This window comes from Cervus canadensis, chromosome 21 (genome assembly GCF_019320065.1).
Source record: "Cervus canadensis isolate Bull #8, Minnesota chromosome 21, ASM1932006v1, whole genome shotgun sequence".
Lineage (NCBI taxonomy): Eukaryota > Metazoa > Chordata > Mammalia > Artiodactyla > Cervidae > Cervus > Cervus canadensis.
In genome coordinates this window covers 2,862,028-2,882,459 of record NC_057406.1, presented here as the reverse complement: position 1 = coordinate 2,882,459, position 20,432 = coordinate 2,862,028, and the positions used below count along the sequence as shown (strand labels likewise).

The 20,432-nt window shown below is 53.8% G+C and overlaps 1 protein-coding gene across 2 annotated transcripts in view; it reads left to right on the top strand.

Moving 5' to 3' along the window:
- Positions 1 to 20,432, top strand: part of TBC1D22A (TBC1 domain family member 22A) — a 259,325-nt gene that overhangs the window by 127,425 nt on the left and 111,468 nt on the right. The window lies entirely within an intron of this gene.

Here is a 20,432-nt window from a genome sequence, read left to right as displayed (position 1 = left end):
TGGTGCAGTCCATGGAGCCACGAAGAGCTGCACAGGACTGAGCGACTGAACAGTGAGCAAGTCTTGGAAAGCCAACTGGTGCTCAGAGCTTGCAGTGTGGTGGTCACGCCTGTGAGGTGGTCACACCTGTGGGGTGGGCATGCCTGTGGGGTGGTCACGCCTGTGGGGTGGGCACGCCTGTGGGGTCGTCACGCCTGTGAGGTGGTCACGCCTGTGGGGTGGGCACGCCTGTGGGGTGGGCACGCCTGTGGGGTGGTCACGCCTGTGAGGTGGTCACGCCTGTGGGGTGGGCACGCCTGTGGGGTGGTCACGCCTGTGGGGTGGTCACGCCTGTGAGGTCGTCACGCCTGTGAGGTCGTCACGCCTGTGAGGTGGTCACACCTGCGGGGAGTGGTGCTGGCCCTCGATCCTCCCCCTAGAAGACCCCAGCCCCACACTTTGCAGTGCTCCAGAATTTCACGAACCCTGTTTCCTGGGCCTGGGTTCAGAGTCCCTGTGTGATAATTAGAGTCCTACAGAAGAGGGTGGGCTGATTGAGGGCTTTGCCATCTACCCTTGAAGAACTTCCATCCTTTTCCCCCACAAGCTCTCGCTTTCTTTTCAAATTTTTATCTTTCACTGTGTGAGAATCAGAAATTTGCAGATATTTCTTATATAGCACATACCATTACCCATCTTCATTGTTTTTTTTTTTCTGGTCATCTTTAAATGTTTCCCTTTTACCGAAGGTTACTGTTAAATTACCAAAACTGTTTTCAAATCATCTTTTGTTTTGTTAACATCATGTTAACAAATCCAGACACACATATGTCTTTGTGTGCAGGCCATATGCTTATTCCCCCTGGAAGTACCGTGTGTTAAGGAGCTGTTGGTGAAGCGTCAGAGCTTCCTAAAGCGGGGTGGGGTGGGGGGGCTCTTCTCTGTGCTGGCTTCTGTCCTGTGCAGGCCGGAAGGTGGGGGCGTTGGTGAGACCCCACCATGCACAGTGTGCTGGCTGAGGGGCGGCCTTGGGAAGCTGGGGGACCCAGCTCTGCTGTGGGGAGGTCTGTGGCCAAGACCCGAGCTCAGGCCCTGCATGTGGGGGCCCAGAGCCCGACAGGTGAAGGTTTTCAGTGACCGGGGGTGTGGTCATGAGCACCCTGAGGAGCTCGATTTCAAGGCACAGTCTGACATTTTTCTGGCGGTTGCATGTTCTACATTACTTTTATTTTACCCATAGACATTTCGTTAGAATCTTAAACAATCGCCAGCATTTGGTTTTGAGAGCCTTGTGAAGTATTATTCTGTGATCTGTTGTTTCCTTTGTATTTCCAGTTCAGTGTTACACCTTGGGAGACAAACCCTGCTTTCAGGCAGATTCATTGTTAAGGAATGCCTCATTTGAAGTTAGGAGGTTTCTTTGCTGACTCACGCATGCAACCGTTCGTGAGTTTTCAGAAAGCGCTCGTGCTCCGCTAGTCAAAGTGAAACTCTATTAGTGAGGACAGCTACCACTGTTCATGAGTTCTCTGCGTCAGACAGCCCATCGTCACAGCTAACCCTGGAAAACCCGCTTTTCCGATCAGCACAGGGGGTGCGAGGGAGGCCCCCTATCGAGTGATTGGCGTGTCCAGGCCTGCTGACCTGCAACTTTGCCGCTGATCAGAAAAGAGCAAGAGACAGACCAGTTGGGAATTCAGCCGTGGTGTCGGACTATTTGTATTTTTGCAGTGCTTTCCATGAGCAATGCTGATCTGCGGGGGGTTATAGTTCTGTTTCCCTGGGGTTTAGGTGTAAGTGTTACCATCACTTCCTGAAGGGAAGGGGGAGGTTTTCTTTTCCTTTCTGTGGCCCCCTCCGCGCCCCCCACATCCTGAAGCCCCCTGGAGGTGGAAGGAGTACAGGGTGCGAGCCGGGATGGGGTGAGCAGGCTTGGGCGGCTCTTTTTGCAAGTCGTGAGGCCACGGTGTCACCGTAGTGGTTTTTTAAAATATTTGTGTATTTACTTGGTCACCTGAGGCCTTGGTTGTGGCTGCGGGATCCTCCTCATGGCACGCAGGCTGCAGAGTGCGTGGGCAGTAGTTTGCCCTGAGACAGGTAGGGTCTTAGTTCCTCGGCCAAGGGTTGAACCCATGTCCCCCACGTTGGAAGGCAGGTTCTTAACTATTTATCTATCTGGCTGCGCTGGGCCTTCGTTGCGGCACACAGGGGCATGTGAACTCTTTAAGTTGCAGCGTGTTGGATCTAGTCCTTGACCAGGGATTGAACCCAGGCCCCCTGCATTGGGAGTGTGGAGTCTTAGCCCCTGGACCTCCGGAGAAGGCCCCATGTACTTTTATTATCCCCTTCTTGTCCTGTGTTGTTTTGAGAGGTGATATTGGGAGATGGGCAGTTTGGGGGTGGGTAGCCATTGTTTCTAGCTATATGCACGCCCTTTCTCCAGAAATCTTTGTTTTCTGCCTAAGATGTGTCAGCCCTCCACTCCTCTCTCTGAACCATTCATGTCCACCGCCAGGTCTAGCGAGTGACATTTGTTTTTCGGGACCGTTTTCTCCACAGAGCAGCACAGGCCAGGCCCGAGTCCAGCCGGGCCCCCCTGTGAGGTGGGCAGAGGCAGGTGGCTGTGGCGGGCAGTCAGATGGGCGCGGCCCCCTTGCCCGGGGCTTTCTGCAGTCCTCCACAGGCAACTCGGGACTCACGGGGGGCTCGAAGTCGGGGGTGCGGAGGCCAGGCAGGCAGAGCAGGAAACAGGCTTGTGGTGAGTACGGACCTTCCCGTCGGGTCGGGACACACGTCGGTCAGCCTCCCGGGATTGGTGGAGAGTCGCTGGATAAAGAATGGAGTGCGAAGCGGGCCTGGGTCCTGGCCCTCTTGCGGGCATGGACCCCAGCCAGCGGGGCAGAAAATTAGCCTTGAGCATTTACTGACCGACCAAGACTGTACTTCTCCTCCAACTGGGCCTAAAGAACCGTCAGCTTTCAACTCCAAGAGAGAGCAGTTACTGACCAAAAGCTAGACTAACAGACACTCCTCACAGACTGACTAGACTTGGGGGCGGTCTGATGTTTTGCCAAGTGCGGTGAATGAGCAGGCGTTCTCGAGATGAATGTTCTACCCGCATGAGCCCTGCATTGGGCTTTCCTGGTTGAGGGCCAACACGGCTCCTTGGGGGCCAGTCGAGGGCCAGCAGGGCTCCTTGGGGGACACACAGAAGGAGGTGGGGCTTTATTCAGGCTCCAGGCGTCTCCGGTGTTGTTCGCAGTTTTGAGGACAACTCTGAACCTCCACGAACCCTCAGGGATCAAGTGAACCAACTTTAGTTTCTGAGTTTCCTGTTAGAATATTTTGAACTCTGTGTAAGGATTGAAATTTGATGATGCGTTCTATCTTGCAGCTACTATATAGGTCCCTTGAATCTTTTTATAAATCTGAGATACATTGTCAGATCATAATGATCTTAATTTCTTTCTGTATCTTAAAATATTTTGCTCTTGTGTCATCCCAGGTATTATTATATCGTTACTCATCAGTCATTCCTAAATGTGTTTAAAAAAGGGGCTTAGCTGATAAGAGAATGAAAGAATGGGAGATGGAGTCATAGGGAAGAATGTAACAGAGAAGTAAGCAGCCCCTTCTGTGAGATCCTTCAGTTTTCTTACTGGGTTTTCCAAATGATTGCTTATCAAAGATAAGGAGTCTGGAGACATTTTTTTGAACACAGTAGAGAATTTAGAATTTTTTATTTTTCACCCATAATGACAAGAAGAGGCAAGCCGGCAGAGGAGACTGTCCCCATTATTATATGAGCAGGAGATGAGCACAGAGAGGCGGAGGGCAGCTCTTTCGATGCTAATGATGACGGGGAAATTGATCGTCTAAGCGGATTCTCAGACGGCGAGTCTGCCGCTATAGGGGTCTCAGATGGATTTTCCCAAACTCAGGCGTCAGTGCCTGCACCGTGTCCTTCTAAGGACATGAAGGAGACGTGGCTCCTCATCCAGCTGGTCGTCTGACAGGAAGGACTGCAGCACGTCGACTGTGACAAGCATGTGGCCCATCCCCCATTTGCTGGAAAGGGAGGATGTTTGTGGACCCGACCTGGGTATAAACAGATACATGCTGGAAGCAGGTGCGTCTGCAAGAGGTGATTGGAACGCAGGCTGCCCTGCGTGCTGCTCACCATGAATATCAGTAAAGGGGCCATCTTTGCTGTTGTGTTTTTTTTTTTTTACTCCTTTTAACTTTGTTTTAGGTGTTTTCCCCATTCTCTATGGGCTTCCCAGGTGGCTCAGTGGTAGAGAATCCACCTGCCAATGCAGGAGACGTGGGGTGGGTTTAATCCCTGGGTCGGGGAGATCCCCTGGAGGAGGAAGTGGCAACCCACTCCAGTATGCCTGCCTGGGAAATCCGATGGACAGAGGAGCCTGGCGGGCTACGGTCCCTGGGGTCGCGTAAAGAATCAGATGAGACTTAGCGAATAAACACAACAGCAGAACCCCTTCTTGGTAAAGATGTCCCCCTGATATGTGAAGGCCCGGTGTCACCACAGCTGTTTCTTTGGGCGAGTGTCTGGGCTCCTCCAGGGGCGATGAGCAGCGGCCGCCGTGGCTGCTCTCTTCCAGCCGCTTAGCTCAGCCGTTAGCGTCAGACATCTGAGTTTTTTGCTTCAGTAGCAAGAATTGAATAATATTCAAGAAGGCTTCAGACTACATTAATATTTAAGAGCCTCTGTGAATCCAGGAAGTGCCCGTGAAGGCCTTGCGGGTCTAATGTATACAATTCACGTCCATTAGCGGGGCGGCCGTGCGCTTGGCTCCCCATCTGCAGAGTTTTATTCTGGGGGAGCGCGCCTGGCTCCCAGCGCCAAGCCTGCCACCTCCCTAAGGCGTCCTCGCCGGGAAATCATGCTTTCTGCCACCTTACTGTCCTAAACAGATCTGTGTCCCGAATAGAAAGGAAAATAAGTGCGATTAGTTGTGAAACTTTGCCTTAAGGGGGAGCGAGTTACAGGGAAGAAATGAAGTCTCATTCATCGGTCACTTTGTTTCAGGGCTGCCTCCAGGAGACATGCGTGTCATCGGGAAGGTTGGTGTGGTCTGGTTGGTGAAAGGGGAGAGGGATCCACCCGGCCTGGTGGATGGACGAGCGTCATGCTCCTGGGACCGGGTGGACGTGAGCTCGAGTGGCTGGGGCAGCGGGGACAGAGCGTTGAGCAGGAGCCAGAGGACCTGGGCGAGAGAGCGGCTGCCATTCACGTGGTGATGGGCAGGGGGGCTCGGAAGGGGGCTGCCGCTCCTCGCTTGGCTGGCACCACCCCCAGCCTCCCTGCCGCGTCCGTCACGTGCAGGTCATGGGCCCCCGCGCCCACCTTGCAGAACCCGCCCCAGAGGTCTTCTTCACCAGGGACAGAAGGCAGCTGTGTCCCCCCCCCCCCATCTGCTTAAGCAGAAGCCGACTCAGGAGGTGATGTGGTCTGCAGCTGTGGGTTGAAACGCTCAACCGTCAAGGACTTCAGTTCAGTTCAGTCGCTCAGTTGTGTCTGACTCTTTGCAACCCTATGGACTGCAGCACGTCAGGCCTCCCTGTCCATCATCGATTCCCAGAGTTCACCCAAACTCACATCCATTGAGTCAGTGATGCCATCCAACCATCTCATCCTCTGTCGTCCCCTTCTCCTCCTGCCTTCAATCTTTCCCAGCATCAGGGTCTTTTGAAATGAGTCAGCTCTTCGCATCAGGTGGCCGAAGTATCGGAACTTCAACATCAGTCCTTCCAGTGAACACCCAGGACTGATCTTTAGGAGGGACTGGTTTGATCTCCTTGCGGTCCAGGGGACTCTCGAGAGTCTTCTCTGGCACCCCAGGGTAGGTCCAGAGTAATGGAAGGTGCGGCTGGCTGGCAGGACCAGAGCGAGGCTGTGACGGAAACGGGGAAGAAGTCCGCTCCCTCCCCGCTGCCTGTGTTCTCTGTCTGAGCTGCCGAGTGATCATCCCCCAGCCGCCTGCCCGCCACCCTGTGTCCCGCCTCCCTGCAGGTGCCTGCCTCTCTTTCAGCAGGTCTCATTTCAGTGCCTCTCACGCCGCATCACCGGCTCCTGCAGCCCCGGGCGACCAGTGCGCCGCTTCTGTCTCCAGAGGTGTCTGTGGGGCCTCCCATGGAAACGGATGCACACACTGGGTGGCTGGCTTCTTCCACTTGGCATCGTGTTTTGAGGGTCCCTGGAGCTGCAGTGTCTGTCAGCACCACGTTCTCTTCTGAGGCTTGGTGACATCTCGCCATGTGCGTAGACCGCGTCGTGTCTGTCCATCCATCAGCTGACAGACGTGTGGGTTTCTCCTCCCTTTTGGCTGTTGTGTGGAAGGCTGCTGTAATCATTTGTTTGCAGGTCTTTTTGTGTGTCCATGTTTCAGTCCTCTTGACTATACACTTAGGGTTAGAATTGCTGGGTCAAACGGTGACTCCATGTTCAACATGTGGTGGAACTGCCAGACTCTTTGCCAAAGGGGCTCCAACGTTTCACGTTCCCACCGTCTGAAGGATTCTGCGTTCTCCACGTTTGCCCACACTCGCTAGTCTCTGACTGTTTTATTTCAGCCGCCCTAGTGGGTGCGGCATGGTGTCTCGTGGTTTTGGGTTGCATTTCCCTGATGACCGATAATCTTATGTGCCTTTTCATGTGCTTATTATTATTTTTTAACACAGTGGGATTACATTAATACATGATGTGAGATTGAAGTCAATTAAAATCTTTTAAACTTTAAATTCCTTTTACTGGGACTTCCTGCTGGTCCCGTGGTTAAGATTCCAAGCTTCCAGTGCAGGGGGCACAGGTTCGAACCCTGGTGGGGCAACTAAGATCCCACATGCCACGTGGCCAAAGAAAAGTACCTTTTGCTAGCATTAAAGTCTGTATACATCATGCTTTAATAAAAGGAAAGCCTTTTTAACTTGATGCTTTTTGTCTGTAGTAACTTGACTGAAGTTGGTCTCAAATTTTGTAAAATGAAAAACCTTTCTTTTTTCATTATTATTACTTTCTCTTCTTGTTAGAGGATAAAGTATCCTCAGAGAAAGTTGGATGCAAAAATTTGATTTATTTTCTTATTCACAAAAGCTGAAAGTGTAGGTTGATTTTTCTTTTAAGGTAGAGATGTAAGTTTGTAGAGAGTAGGTTGTTTCAATTTCTGTCATTTTGTGCTTGAGAGAGATTAAAGAAAAATTTGAAATGAGAAGCCGCCTCTTCTAACTTTGCAACTTTATGCTTTCAGCAACTGAGCCTCTTCAGAATCTGTGGGTTGGTCATGACTTTGCTTCTTAGAAGTGAAAATGGAATCACCATCTTCTGGTCTCTTTGCAGTTTCTTTCAGTTCCACAGACTTTATAAAATCAGTCATAGTGTAGAGTTTTGATATACCAAAATGTATAAGACATGGTATTTGCCCTTAGTGACAATTTCAGAAGGAATAAATGATTTATTATATTCATTCAGTCAGCAGTTACTGCTGAGAGACAAGGTGATGCTGGTTGTGATGATGGTGGTGATGGTGATGGTGGTGATGGTGGTGATGGTGATGGTGGTGGTGATGGTGATGGTGGTGATGGTGGTGATGGTGGTGGTGGTGATGGTGGTGATGGTGAGATGGTGGTGATGGTGGTGATGGTGGTGGTGGTGGTGGTGGTGATGGTGGTGGTGGTGGTGGTGATCGTGGTAATGATAGTGGTGGTTATGGTACGGATGGTAAGTGGTAGTGATGGTGGATGATGGTGGGTGATGGTGGTGATGGTGGTGGTGGTGATGATGGTGATGGTGGTGATGGTGGTGACGGTGGTGGTGGTGGTGGTGGTGATGGTGGTGATGATGGTGATGGTGATGGTGGTGATGGTGGTGATGGTGATGGTGGTGATGATGATGGTGGTGGTGATGGTGGTGATGGTGGTGATGGTGGTGATGGTGATGGTGATGGTGTGATGGTGGTGATGGTGGTGATGGTGATGGTGGTGATGATGATGGTGATGGTGGTGGTGATGGTGGTGGTGGTGGTGATGGTGGTGGTGATGGTGATGGTGGTGATGGTGGTGATGGTGGTTGGTGATGGTGATGTGATGGTGGTGATGGTGATGATGGTGATGGTGTGATGGTGGTGGTGATGGTGATGGTGGTGATGGTGATGGTGGTGATGTGATGGTGGTGATGATGATGGTGATGGTGGTGATGGTGGTGGTGGTGATGGTGGTGATGGTGATGGTGGTGATGGTGATGGTGGTGGTGGTGATGGTGATGGTGGTGATGATGGTGATGGTGATGGTGGTGATGGTGATGGTGGTGATGGTGATGGTGGTGATGGTGGTGATGGTGGTGATGATGATGGTGATGGTGATGATGGTGATGGTGGTGATGGTGGTGATGGTGATGGTGGTGATCGTGGTAATGATAGTGGTGGTTGTGGTACGGGTGGTAAGTGGTAGTGATGGTGGATGATGGTGGGTGATGGTGGTGATGGTGATGGTGATGGTGGTGGTGGTGAGGGTGGTGATGAGGGTGGTGATGATGGTGGTGGTGATAGTGATGGTGGTGATGGTGATGGTGGTGGTGATCCTGGTGATGACAGTGGTGATGACGATAGTGATAGTGTTGTTGGTGACGGTGTTGAGGATGGTGGCAGTGGCTGCAGCCAACCTCCTTTGTTCCAGGAGCTTTCAGAGAACTTTCCTTCCTGAGGTTGATGCTCTTATCATCCCATTTTGCAGATCAGCAAACTGAAGCACAGAGGTTAAACGAGTTGATCAAGGTCTTCAAACTACTGACTGTCAGCGCCAGGACTGACCCTGGCAGCCTCCTGTGTGTGGACGGCTTTCCTCTTTTATGGGAAAGGGGCAGCTGGAGGCTGGTATCAGTGACTGCAAGGTGTCTGGGCTGCGTCCTTCTGCTTCTGTCCCTTCCTCTGTGGACTGTGTAGGGGTCAGGTTCGGGGATCCTCTCCATCCATGGGCGTCCCTGGTGGCTCAGCTGGTAAGAATCCGCCTTCTATGCAGGAGACCGCAGTCTGATTCCTGGGTCAGGAAGATCTGCTGGAGAAGGCATAGGCTACCCATTCCAGTGTTCTTGGTCTTCCCCTGTGGCTCAGCTGGTAAAGAATCCTCTGCAATGTAGGAGACCCCAGTTCTATCCCTGGGTTGGGGAGATCCCCTGGAGAAGGAATAGGCTTACCCACTCCAGTATTCTGGCCTGGAGAATTCACAGACTGTATGGGGTTGCAGAGAGTTGGACACGAGTGCGCGACTTTCACTTCAGCTTCATCCATGCAGACTCTTCACCATGAAGTGTTGTCTGCTGCTCCCTCATGTTGGGGGGCAGTGCCTTCTCGGGGGCTCAGGACTCCGTCCTTCCCCAGAGGGCAGGAGCCCAGAGGAGGGGACGGCTGGTCTGTGCGCCTACAGCTGGGACTTGGTTGCAGTGAGTGGCATTTTTCTGACTGATGTTGTGTACCTTTTCCATCAGAAGTTGCTTTTCTTCTCAGTACAGTAGATGTGTGACCGAAAGCACTTTAGAATGATTTTTATCAGTGGTAGAGGCAGCACTGCCATTCTGTGTGATTCTGACTCTGGATTGAAGCGCCGTCTCGTTAGCGGCTCTGTGTTAGCATGAACCCTCCTTTCTTATCTTGCCCCTCAGAGACGTGAACACGGCTTCTGAAAATTAGGCACCGGGGCGCTTTTGTTGAATCCACCAGCTGGCCCCACTGAGGCTCATTTTCCCTGCCAGACGGATCAGCATCAGCTCGCTGGTCCAGCCCTGGTCTGGCCTGTGTGATGGGGGCCCTCCTGGGCCGCTGTGTTCTGAGTGCCCTTGGCACCAGTGACGCTCCTGCCCTTGCCGGCGGGGCGTGTTCTGTCTGGAGGGAAAGCAACGAGGACGCACGGTGCTTCCCCCTCGAGGTCGAGGGTGGCCAGGGGGCTGCAAGGAGCAGGGGAGGCCATGTCCCCGACACGCAGGCTCCTGGGATCGTCCACGTCTGCCGCTCAGGCCCCCGGGCCTCGGATGGTTGTCGGGATGGGACTGTTGGGACAGCCTTGGGGCTTGCGAGCAGTGCGTCGGGTGGGAGCGGGGGGAATGCTGAATGCCAGAGCGCAGGTGCCCCCTCACTGCGTTGTCCAGAAGAGCCCTCGGGAGGTGCAAGGACAGGGCCTTGGGGTGACAGGCGCGTGGCCCCTGCGGCGCGTTAGCGATCTCACAGGCAGTCTGACTCTGGGACGCAGGTGCTACGTGCGTGCAGTCAGCACCCCTCGCCACACTGTTAGCGCGACCGCGTCTCCAAGGACGAGCCCAGGGCCTCCCTCAGCCCCATCAGCTCGGCCGCCGGCCGGGTCGGGAGGTGCCTTCTGAGCTCGGAGCTGGGTGTTCCTGCAGGGCCTTTGCCCCTTATGCGCTTAGGTTGGCAGGACAGGGCCCCGGTGGGTCTGAGAGAAGGTTAAGGGCAGAGACAGGCTCACCAGTGCCTCCTGCAGGTCACGGCCATCCTGGTGGCGGTCATTTAAGTTTTAGCGCACATCCCGGCCTGTGGAAGGCACACGCGCTGTTCACCGTTTGCCCGTCGGACTGTTGCGTTGCTGGATGGGGGTCTCTTCCTGTGTCCGCTCTGTCGGGTATGACCTCTCCCCCCGCCCTCCCCCTCCCCCTCCCAAGCCTCTGTTTCTGTCTGTCTCCATCGGAGACGTGTAGATTCTCTGTCTCAGACCAGGGAGGGGCGCTGGAGGTCCTGACTCCAGCCGGGCCCCTGTCTCCCCATCGCGGCACGTGGCTCTCCTGGTGAATTGGCTCCTATCTTCCATTCTGTTGCTAATTTAGGGGACCAGGTTACTGAGCTTTTTCTTCTCAGCAGGGATGCAGAAAAATTACCAGGGCTTTTAGAGTCCTGCTCCCACCTGATAAACTTGCCTTTCAGTGCCAGCCGTGAGTGAAGAAGGCTGCTCTTTGCACCTTTGCAAAAATGCACTGTTCAGAGCCTCCGTGTTGTCTAGGAAACACGCCTTTGGGGGCTGCAGGGTCGGAGGGCTGGGGCGTCGGAGACGGACGGGAAAGATCAGCACAGCCAAGCAAATAAAAACAACACACCGCGTACCCTCAGATAGAGCGTTTTAGGGGAGAGAGGAAACGAGAAATCAAAGCTCTTTCATCAGGAAAGATGTTCATGTATGATTTAGCTCCTAAATTGGCTACCAAGATGACGTCCATGCTTTCCCCCTCTTTGGGTCAATTCGACTTGGATACACGGGGCAGTTGGATCTGATGGACTCTTAGGAACTGGCCAGAGTGTCTGTTCTGCATGTGGTCACGACTCCGTGGTTCCCCATTCTTGCTTCTGCCTGTCACGGTTCCCCCTGTGCTGCGTGCCCTGCGGAGGGGCCTCCTCCCCCGGCCGTGGTCACAGCCACAGCCTGGCTTTGCTCACTTCCCCCTCGCTGTGAGTTCATAACTCCTGGGCGTGTTAGCTGATAACTGCTTGTCTGAGTCTGCTGTGTGGCTGTGGTTTCTGCCCCGTGTGGTGTGGGTGCAGAGGTGCCTCCTGTCTGTGGGCTTTGTCCCCGAGGGGCAGAAACTGCAAGAAGGAACTCTCAAGAGGGAACAAGAGTGGTTGTTGACTTGGACCCATCCTGCTGCTCCCTGGGAGACCCGGGGAGGCTGTGCCTCTCCACCTGGAGGCAGGGGCGTCTCCAGATACTGCCACATGAAGGCCGTGGACACCACACACAGCGTCCAGGAGGCGGTGACAGCCACGCTGGCCAGTGCAGGCAGCTGCACGTGCTGGGCCAGTGCTCAGCCGCACGCCCCTCTCCCCAGCAATGCACATGGCAGAAAGTGAAGAAAAACTAAAGAGCCTCTTGATGAAAGTGAAAGAGAAGCGTGAAAAAGTTGGCTTACAGCTTCAACATTCAGAAAACTAAGAATCACGGCATCCAATCCCATCACTTCATGGGAAATAGATGGGGAAACAGTGGAAACAGTGACAGACTTTATTTTTTTGGGCTCCCAAATCACTGCAGATGGTGACTGCAGCCATGAAATTAAAAGACGCTTGCTCCTTGGAAGAAAAGCTATGACCAACCTAGACAGCATATTAAAAAGCAGAGACATTACTTTGCCAACAAAGGTCCATCTAGTCAAAGCTATGGTTTTTCCAGTAGTCATGTATGGATGTGAGAGTTGGACTATAAAGAAAGCTGAGCACTAAAGAATTGATACTTTTAAACTGTGGTGTTGGATAAGACTCCTGAAAGCCCCTTGGACTGCAAGGAGATCCAACCAGTCCCTCCTAAAGGAAATCAGTCCTGAATATTCAGTGGAAGGACTGATGCTGAAGCTGAAACTCCCATACTTTGGCCACCTGATGCGAAGAGCTGATTCATTGCAAAAGACCCTGATGCTGGGAAAGATTGAGGGCAGGAGGAGAAGGGGACGACAGAGGATGAGATGGTTGGATGGCATCATGCACACACACCTGTGCACACACACCCCCACACCCATGCACACGTGTGCACACACCCATACACATGTGCACACAGCCGTGCACACACACCCAGCACATACCCGCTCGTGTGTGTGGAAAGGCGGGCAGCACTCGGCTCCCCTGCGCCCACCCCCCCGGAGCCTGCTGTGTGTCTCCCTGGGTTACAAATGGCCGTTCAGTGCTGCTCCTCTCAGGAGACGTTTCCGCGGGCTCGCACTGCTTGTAAATGGCCAGGATACGCTTCTGTTGTGAGAAGTGTGTGAGGCTGCATCCGTGCAGGCAGACGTGAGCATTTGTGGGTGTCCGTGGTAAAAGCGCAGCCTGCAGTGTCCAGCTCTCCGTCCACAGCCTTGGGCCTGCCCGCCCTGTGCTTCTCTGCCTTCAGCTTGCCCTCCTCAGAACAGAGGCTGTACTTGCAGCCTCCGTCTCGCTGGGAGGCTAATGATGGAGGGTACGTATAGTAGCGTGAAGTCTTTGAAATAAAATCACCAAGTACATGTGCGCTGTTATTACAGTTCTAATGGTATTTATATTTAAATCATTATGATTGCAGTAATAATACACCATTTCGCCAATAAAACACAAAAACCACTTGAGAAGAACATTCTAAAATGATAGCGTTTTCTGGGGCTGGTCAGCAGTGTCTAATTTGGGGCCTCTGCAATTGGTTTTGTGACTCATGTATTATGTATTTGCAAAGAATAATCAAGGGTGTGCAGTATTGCCCAGGGCAGTGAGTATGGAAAATATACAGCCGGAGCAGCTGTCCTGGAAGAGCGCGCTGCCTGGATCGACACAGTTACGTTTCACGTGGGGTGGGGGCTGTCACCGACCTCGCAGCTGGTTTTGAGCCCGTGAAGCTTGACTCTGCGATGATGCGTCATCAGGGCCGAGCGCCCTCTGTCAGCCGTCCAGGTGCCGCAGAGGTGTACAGTGGGCTCAGTGGCAACTGAGGGTTTTTGTTTTTTTCTTTCTTCGGATACATACAAAGTTCATAAATCTGATTTATAACTGGTGGAATCTGTGCTCCCCAAGCAGAATGCTCGAAGGCGGAACCTTGTTGGTGGACAGCGGCTGTGTTTCAGGCCCCCGGGCTCTCCACAGGCGGTCAGGCTGGGGCTGCGTCGTCCAGGGCATGGGGGTCAGCTGCGCCCGGCTCCTTCCGTCTCGCTGGAAAGTACGCTTAGCTCACTGGAGCTGGACCACTTACTGCATTAAGAGTGAAGTCAGCGAGAGGCCGCTGTTTAGGGCCAGTTTCGGAATTAAGATGTGTTCTGTTGGGACTACCTGGCCATCCAGTGGTTAAGACTTGGCCTTCCAAGGCAGGGGGCGAGGGTGTGATCCCTGGTCAGGGAGCTGAGATTCCACATGCCTGGGACATACTGGGTCCCCGGGACAACCTCGAGGGGAAGAGCTGCCTTGCAGGTTCCTTTCTAATCCCAGCAGCTCCGGAGGGGACATACTGGGCCCCTGGGGCAGCCCTGTGTGAGGAAGAGCTGCCTTGCAGGTTTCTCTCTCATCCCATGACCTTGTCACGGACTGGGTGCATCCCGGCGGCTCCCGACAATCCCACATGCCTGGTGGCCAAAAAGCGCAAAACAGAAAATGGAAGCAGTGTTGTACCAAATTCAATAAAGACTTTAAAAATGGTCCACATAAAAAAAAAAAAAATTCTAAAAAAAAAAAAGATGTTCTTCTGAGCCGCGCGGCCCGGGGTGGTGGCGTCCAGCGGCAGAGACGGCCAGAGCGTGTCTTTGTCCTTCTGCAGCCACTCCTGCCTCTGGACCCTTCTCCTCGGCCAGGGCCCCCTTGCCGCCCCAGGCCCCCCCACCCTATCTTACACTGGGACATTTGTCCCAGCTAGGGAATCAGTATTGACAGATGGTTATGACCTATGTTTAACTTTTCCTAGTGACCATTTTCTGGCCCAGGACCCGTCCAGGGCACCACATGGCCTTCAGTCGTCCCCTTGAGCTCCTCGTGGCTGTGACATTTTCTTAGGTCTCCCTGGTTTTAATGACCTCAACAGCTTGAGTACTTGCCAGGTTATTCCGTAGATTTGGGTTTGCCTGATGTTCTTGTCATCAGACTGGGGCTGTGGGTTTGGGAGGAAGAGCAGGGGGGCCCGATGCCTTGTCATCACTTCAGGTGCCCGTGGCGACCGCCTGGCCCAGGTGTGTCCATCTCCTCTGCAGAGTTCCTCTTCTTCCCTCTCCTTTCCATACAGTCCTCTTTGTTTGTTTTTGTTTTAAGAGATTTCTTTTTTTTTAATTTCGCTGTTGTGGCTGCCCTGACGTCTCGTCGCTGGGCGTGAGGCCCTAGTCGTGGTGCGTGGACTTCTCCCTGTGCTGCCTCTCGTTTGCAGGGCACAGGCTCTGGGCACGCGGGCTCAGCAGTTGTGACCCGCGGGCTCAGCCGCCCCGTGATGTGTGGAATCTTCCCGGACCAGGGATTGGACCTGTGTTCCCTGCATTGGCAGGCAGATTCTTAACCACTGAACCACAGGGAAGCCCCGTCCTGTCTTTGGAAGGAGGTCACAATGTGCCCAGAACTTAAGGGGTGGCAATTACGCCCACCCTTCTTGAAGGCAGATCTCTACTTAAGTTAATTAGGATTCTTCTGCATGAGAGATTTGTCTGCTTTTCCCCCTTGTTAATTTATTCATTCATTTACATTGGTATGGCTGTGCGGATATTTACGTTACATTTTGGGTTATAGTCCAGTAGCACTACATCATCTTTTGTTTTAAATGTTCCAGCTCTGGCCATTGGGCTCTGTTTTCATTGGCGCCTGGGTCCTTCTGACATACCCCGATCTGTGTGTGTGTCCATTTCTCCAGGGAGCCCAGTCCCTGTGATTGGAGAATGGTATTATGAATAGAAGCCAAGATCATGACTGGTGTGCTCTGGTCGATTATCTTTTAAAGAAATTATAAATGAGGGAAAATACCTTTCGCGTTCACCTTCACGTACCATGACCTGTCACCCTCGTTCTCTGGGTAGATCTCTGTCTTTCCCCTTGTATCATATTCTTTCTGCCGGAAGAACTTTCTTCAGCGTTTTTTTGTCGTGTAGCCCTTTCTTGTTTTGGTCTCAGGAGGCGTGGGTTTCACCTTGCTGAGTCTGGAAGTCCGGGTTGGCAGCTTCCTCCCGGCACTTCCGCAGCATCGTCCTGCTGCCTTTTGTCCTGCCTTGCTTCTGCAGGAAGTCTGCTGTGGGTATTATTTTTGTTCCACTTCCTAGGATTTTGTGGAATCCTCTGGAAGCTAACCTGACCCATCGTCCTAGTGTGAAGTCCGTGGGCTTCCTCCTCTGTGAAGCCTCCCTGACGCCCCCTTCTCCAGCGGGACGCTCGCCGCCCGCCTCCCTCGTCCGTTCAGGCCTGGGGGTTGGCTGGCCACGCGGCGTCAGCCGGTGTCTCGGGCACGTCTTCGGGTGCCTTCGTGTGGGGCGTCACTCCAGGGCTTTCCAGCTACGCCTTATCAGGAAAGACCAGCGCTGACGCAGATCTCCACACAGCTGGCTGACGACCGTGGTCACAGGCATTCCAGGGGAGAGCAGGCCCGCCTGAGTGCGTTCCGCAGACAGCAGGCCCCTGGGCCTGCAGTGCGTCCCCGGCCTTGCCGAGCCCCGTCCCCGCACCCGTGGCGCGGACCCCGTGAGGGCAGGGTCCCGCGTGCAGCCTGGCGCGGCGTCGCCCATGGGACGCCCCCAGAGTCTCGCCTTCTCCTCTCGCCGCCCCCCAGTGTCCCGTCCCCTGAGGCGCAGCTGCGTCCCCTCTCTGCATCCGCTGCAGCCAGGCTGGGCACCCAGGGCCGGAGCTCGGGACCCCGAGCCGGTGGTCGGAGGAGGGGCCAGAGCACACAGCAGCCAGACACCGCCAGGCACTCATGTCTGCATTCAGCTGCTGGTTTGGACCAGGTGATACAGGTCATCTGCCCGTTAGGGATCTAACTGAAAATAATGCCAGGCAATTACATACAGTGATTTCTTAACATCTTCGGCCTAAATCAGCAAAACACTTCAGAATGCTGTATCCAGTTGAGATGGAAACGCCAGTGAAGGATAAGCAGGCGCTGCTGGAATATCCTGGGGAGGGGGTTTCTCTTCAGCCCCGGGGACGAAGGGGTTACCTGTGTGGTGTTCTACTGAACCACAAAATGTTATTTATAACCTGTGTCAGGAGCAATTAAACTGATTGATGATTAAGAAAGTTTAATAGTTGAATAATACGATGCAGTTCTTGACAGCTATTTTTTCTCATTTTGGAAGCATATTTTATGAGTCTAATAACAGCGTGAAGGATGGGCCTCAGAGTATGTTGTGGTGTAATTATATGGTGGTGATAGAGTATTCACTCTGGTGTTACATGGTATGTTACTTATAAAAAATTAAAACACCAATTACAGTTTTTTTGATTTATTATTGAAGCGGTTGGTTAATGTTGACTCACCCCACGCAGGGTTAATTAGTACATATTGATATATTTGATTAAAAATACACTAATGTTGAATTGGATAAGAAAGGCCAAACAAAATAAATTATTTTCTAGCCACCCCAGAACAGTATCCTGATTTTAGTTATCTTTTATCCTTACGTGGAAAGGTGGCCTCAAGTTGACCAGAAATGTTTGCTTTGTTCGGGGGAGCTGTGAGCATTCCGTGCCCGCGGAAATGGTGTTTATGTTCCCACAACAACCTCTTCTCTGCTTCTCTGCGCCTCTTCTTGCTTGTGGGGTTTTTTGGTGACAGTGTTTATCTTTGTGAACCATTTCTTATGTCTGTGAAGAGCAAACATACAGTTAAAAAGATTCTTTCTGGAAATGAGGAATGTTGCAAAATGCTAGCACAAATGAATAGTACACTAAAAAAAAAAAAAACCGAAGTCTAGCATCACTGTAATGAAAATGCAAATCAAACCAATAATGCAGTTCTATTTTTGTCTATCAAATTAGCCACGATTAAGGAAGATAATGCTCAGTGCTTTTGAGTTGTGATGAGATTGACACCCTGTAATCTCTGAGTCCCGAAAGGCTCGGGCACCTCCTTGTCTGGAGGAGGCGGGAGAAGGCATGAAGACGGGGCTGGGGGTCCCTTGTCGAGGCCTTTGTCCTCGCAGAGGCGCCAGACAAACCCACACATCCAGCCATGGAGGACACGTAAGCCAGCGGTGGTACGTGATTTCCATGCATTTTCAATACGTGAAAATGGCCAAAGTATTCGCAAAAGTAGCGGGACCTTGAACTTCACATTCAGTTTCAATTCTGGTTTATTAAAAAACATGCAAATGTAGGAGCGTTACGGAACAAATTGTGATGCAGTGAACTATACCACGATGTCAGCTGAAACTGCATCGTGCGTTTCTGGGCACTTTTCTTTGTATACATTCTGTATCTCTCAGAATACACACCATTATTTTCAAGAATCGTATGTCATAATAAATGTGCTGTTAGTAAGACCGCTTCCCTGGAATAGCCTGACGGAAGACCCTCTCTTGGGTCAGCCTGCCGCCCTTCAGTTGACGGGGTTGCCCTGCGTGTGTCTGATGTCTGGTCCAGCCCTAAGGTGGTGAGGCTGGGCAGGCAGGTGGGAGCTGCCCTCCGCGTCTAGGCGAGTGTTGTGTTGACGAGCCCGTGTGTGCCCCTGGGGCGGGGAGAGTGGAGGCCTGCAGGCTCTGGCAGAGCGTCTCCTCTCACTCGCATGTGAGGGCTCCCGTGGGAAGGCGTCACCGTTCTCCGGGATCTCAGATTTAGGTCCTCTCTGCCGCTGGCGAGGCTGGGAGCAGGAGCGGCCCAGATTAGGTCCTGAAGGATGCGGGTGAATCAGGCAGGCGGTGGAGGGAGGTGGGGAGGCGGGCCGCGGGCGGGCGGGGAGGTCCGGCCGGGTGCTTGGTGGAGGCCCTGCTCCGGAGTCCGCAGGGGGCTGGAGTCAGGCTGGGGCCTCTGTCTTCATCGAGCCATCGCCCAGTCTGCACGCCGAGGGCTGGGACCTGGGGGCCGGTGGGCCCCAACAGTGCAGACTGGCAAGGGTCAGCAGGTGGAGCTGAGCAGTTGCATGAATGCGGGTCTGCCGGGGCTGGGGGTGAGCTCTGCAGGGATCCAGCCCCCGAGGGACTGTCCGGCAGGAGGATGCACCTTGGAGAGGGTGAGGGAGAGGAGCTTTGCTGGGCCTGCTGTCGCCCCGAGACTAGCCTGCTCCCCAGCCCCCACCAGAGAGGGGCAGCCCCCGGCCGGCGAGCCCTGACCAGTGCCCTGGTGGGCCGTTTGTAGAAGGGGCCCTGGAGGAGGGTGGATGGCAGGCAGAGAGCCAGGGCCCCCCGATTGTGGCAGCCCCCCCCTGCCCGTACCCCCCACGTCTCCTGCCTTTGTCCGGGCTGGGGCAGTGTCCTCAGCGGCAGTGGCTGCCCCTGGAGGCGGGTGACGGCGGGGCAGAGCCGGGAATGGCAGCTCCGTGATGGTGGGGCTCCCAGCCCGGGCGCCCCTTCTTGTGCCTACTCTCCAGGGGTGCTCGCCGCCTCCTGGGGGTGGGGTGTCGGCCCAGAGGCATGGATACCTGGCCCAGGTCCTTCTGGCTCTCCTGTGGCTGGCACCTGGCAGCGAGCCGTCCTGTGTCCAGGGCTGTGCCAGCCCTGTCCCCTGCGTGCCTTCTCAGCGCTCTCCTGGTTCCCAGGTCCCCTGCAGCCAGCACTGTAATCTCCTTCATCCCTGGCTGCTTGGCCCTCTGTCTTTCCGTGGGGGCGGGGCCAGGGGCTGTCTGTGGGCAGGCGGAGGACCCCCTCCACCTTGGGTGACATTCTTGTCGGAGAGCCGTGCCTTATGGACACTTTGAGCCATTCAGACGTGTCCTTTGAGAATCCCTTCTCCACCGCCCAGCCAGCCCCCGTCCGCAGGGCCCCCAGCGGGGGTGAGGACCAGCTCCGCATGGGCAGCTGGGCCCCCCAGTCTGCCAGGCACTTCTCTCTCTGGGTTCCGGGGACAGCAGCGGCCTTGGCCACTCCTCAAGAGTGATGTCCCATCTTTGCTTTGTCCGAGGACGTACTGACCTCGGGGGAGTTTCTGGAAGCAAGGCCCTCACTCTTGGCTGCAGCCTGTGGTTCTCGTGAGGCTGGGCTACAGCTCCCCGGGCGTCCGAGCTCCTTGACCGCGTGCCTCCCCTTAACCACGCTCTTCCTCCCCTGAGCTTGTGGGCAGTGGCACGTTAACTACACCCTGACCGGCCTCGTGTGCGAGGCACAGGGGAGCCCCTGTTTAGAAATCTGTTTTCTTGGCATCTTTTTGATACTGGGCTCGAGGACCCTCAGGCCAGCCTACAGTGAGCAGGCCCCGTGGTCAGTACAGGCGCACACAGCTGAAGACAAGAGAATGGCCGGGCTCCAGCTAAGAGAGCAGATTTCCTCAAAGCACAAGACAGAAGCCCGCGCCCGGGACTCCGGGCGTGGAGAGCTCAGTGGCGCTCGTGGAGATCAGCCGCGGGACGATCAGGCCGCTGAGGCTTTGCTCTGACAAACCCTCCTCCTCTCATCTTCTCTGCAAATACTGTGGGTTGGTGATGGGTCTTCTCTGTTCCAGGCAGCTTTGGCATTGCTTTGAGAATATTAATTGCCTTTGAGTAAACAGACATTCATGATACCAACACATTAAAATAGTCTGACTTTTTAAACACAAGTGAAGAATTTCAGATAAACGTAGGAAATGGAGATCAAGCATCATCTAAGTGTTTCTGAAGTTTTGCTTCCATGCTCAGCTGATAAAGAATCAGCCTGCGATGCAGGAGACCCGGGTTCAATCCCTGGGTTGGGAAGATCCCCTGGAGAAGGAAATGGCAACCCACTCCAGTATTCTTGCCTGGAGAATCTCACAGACAGAGGAGCCTGGTGGGTTACAGTCCACGGGGTCACAGAGAGTCAGACATGACCGAGTGTTAGTTCATTTCAAATTGAGTGATGGCTG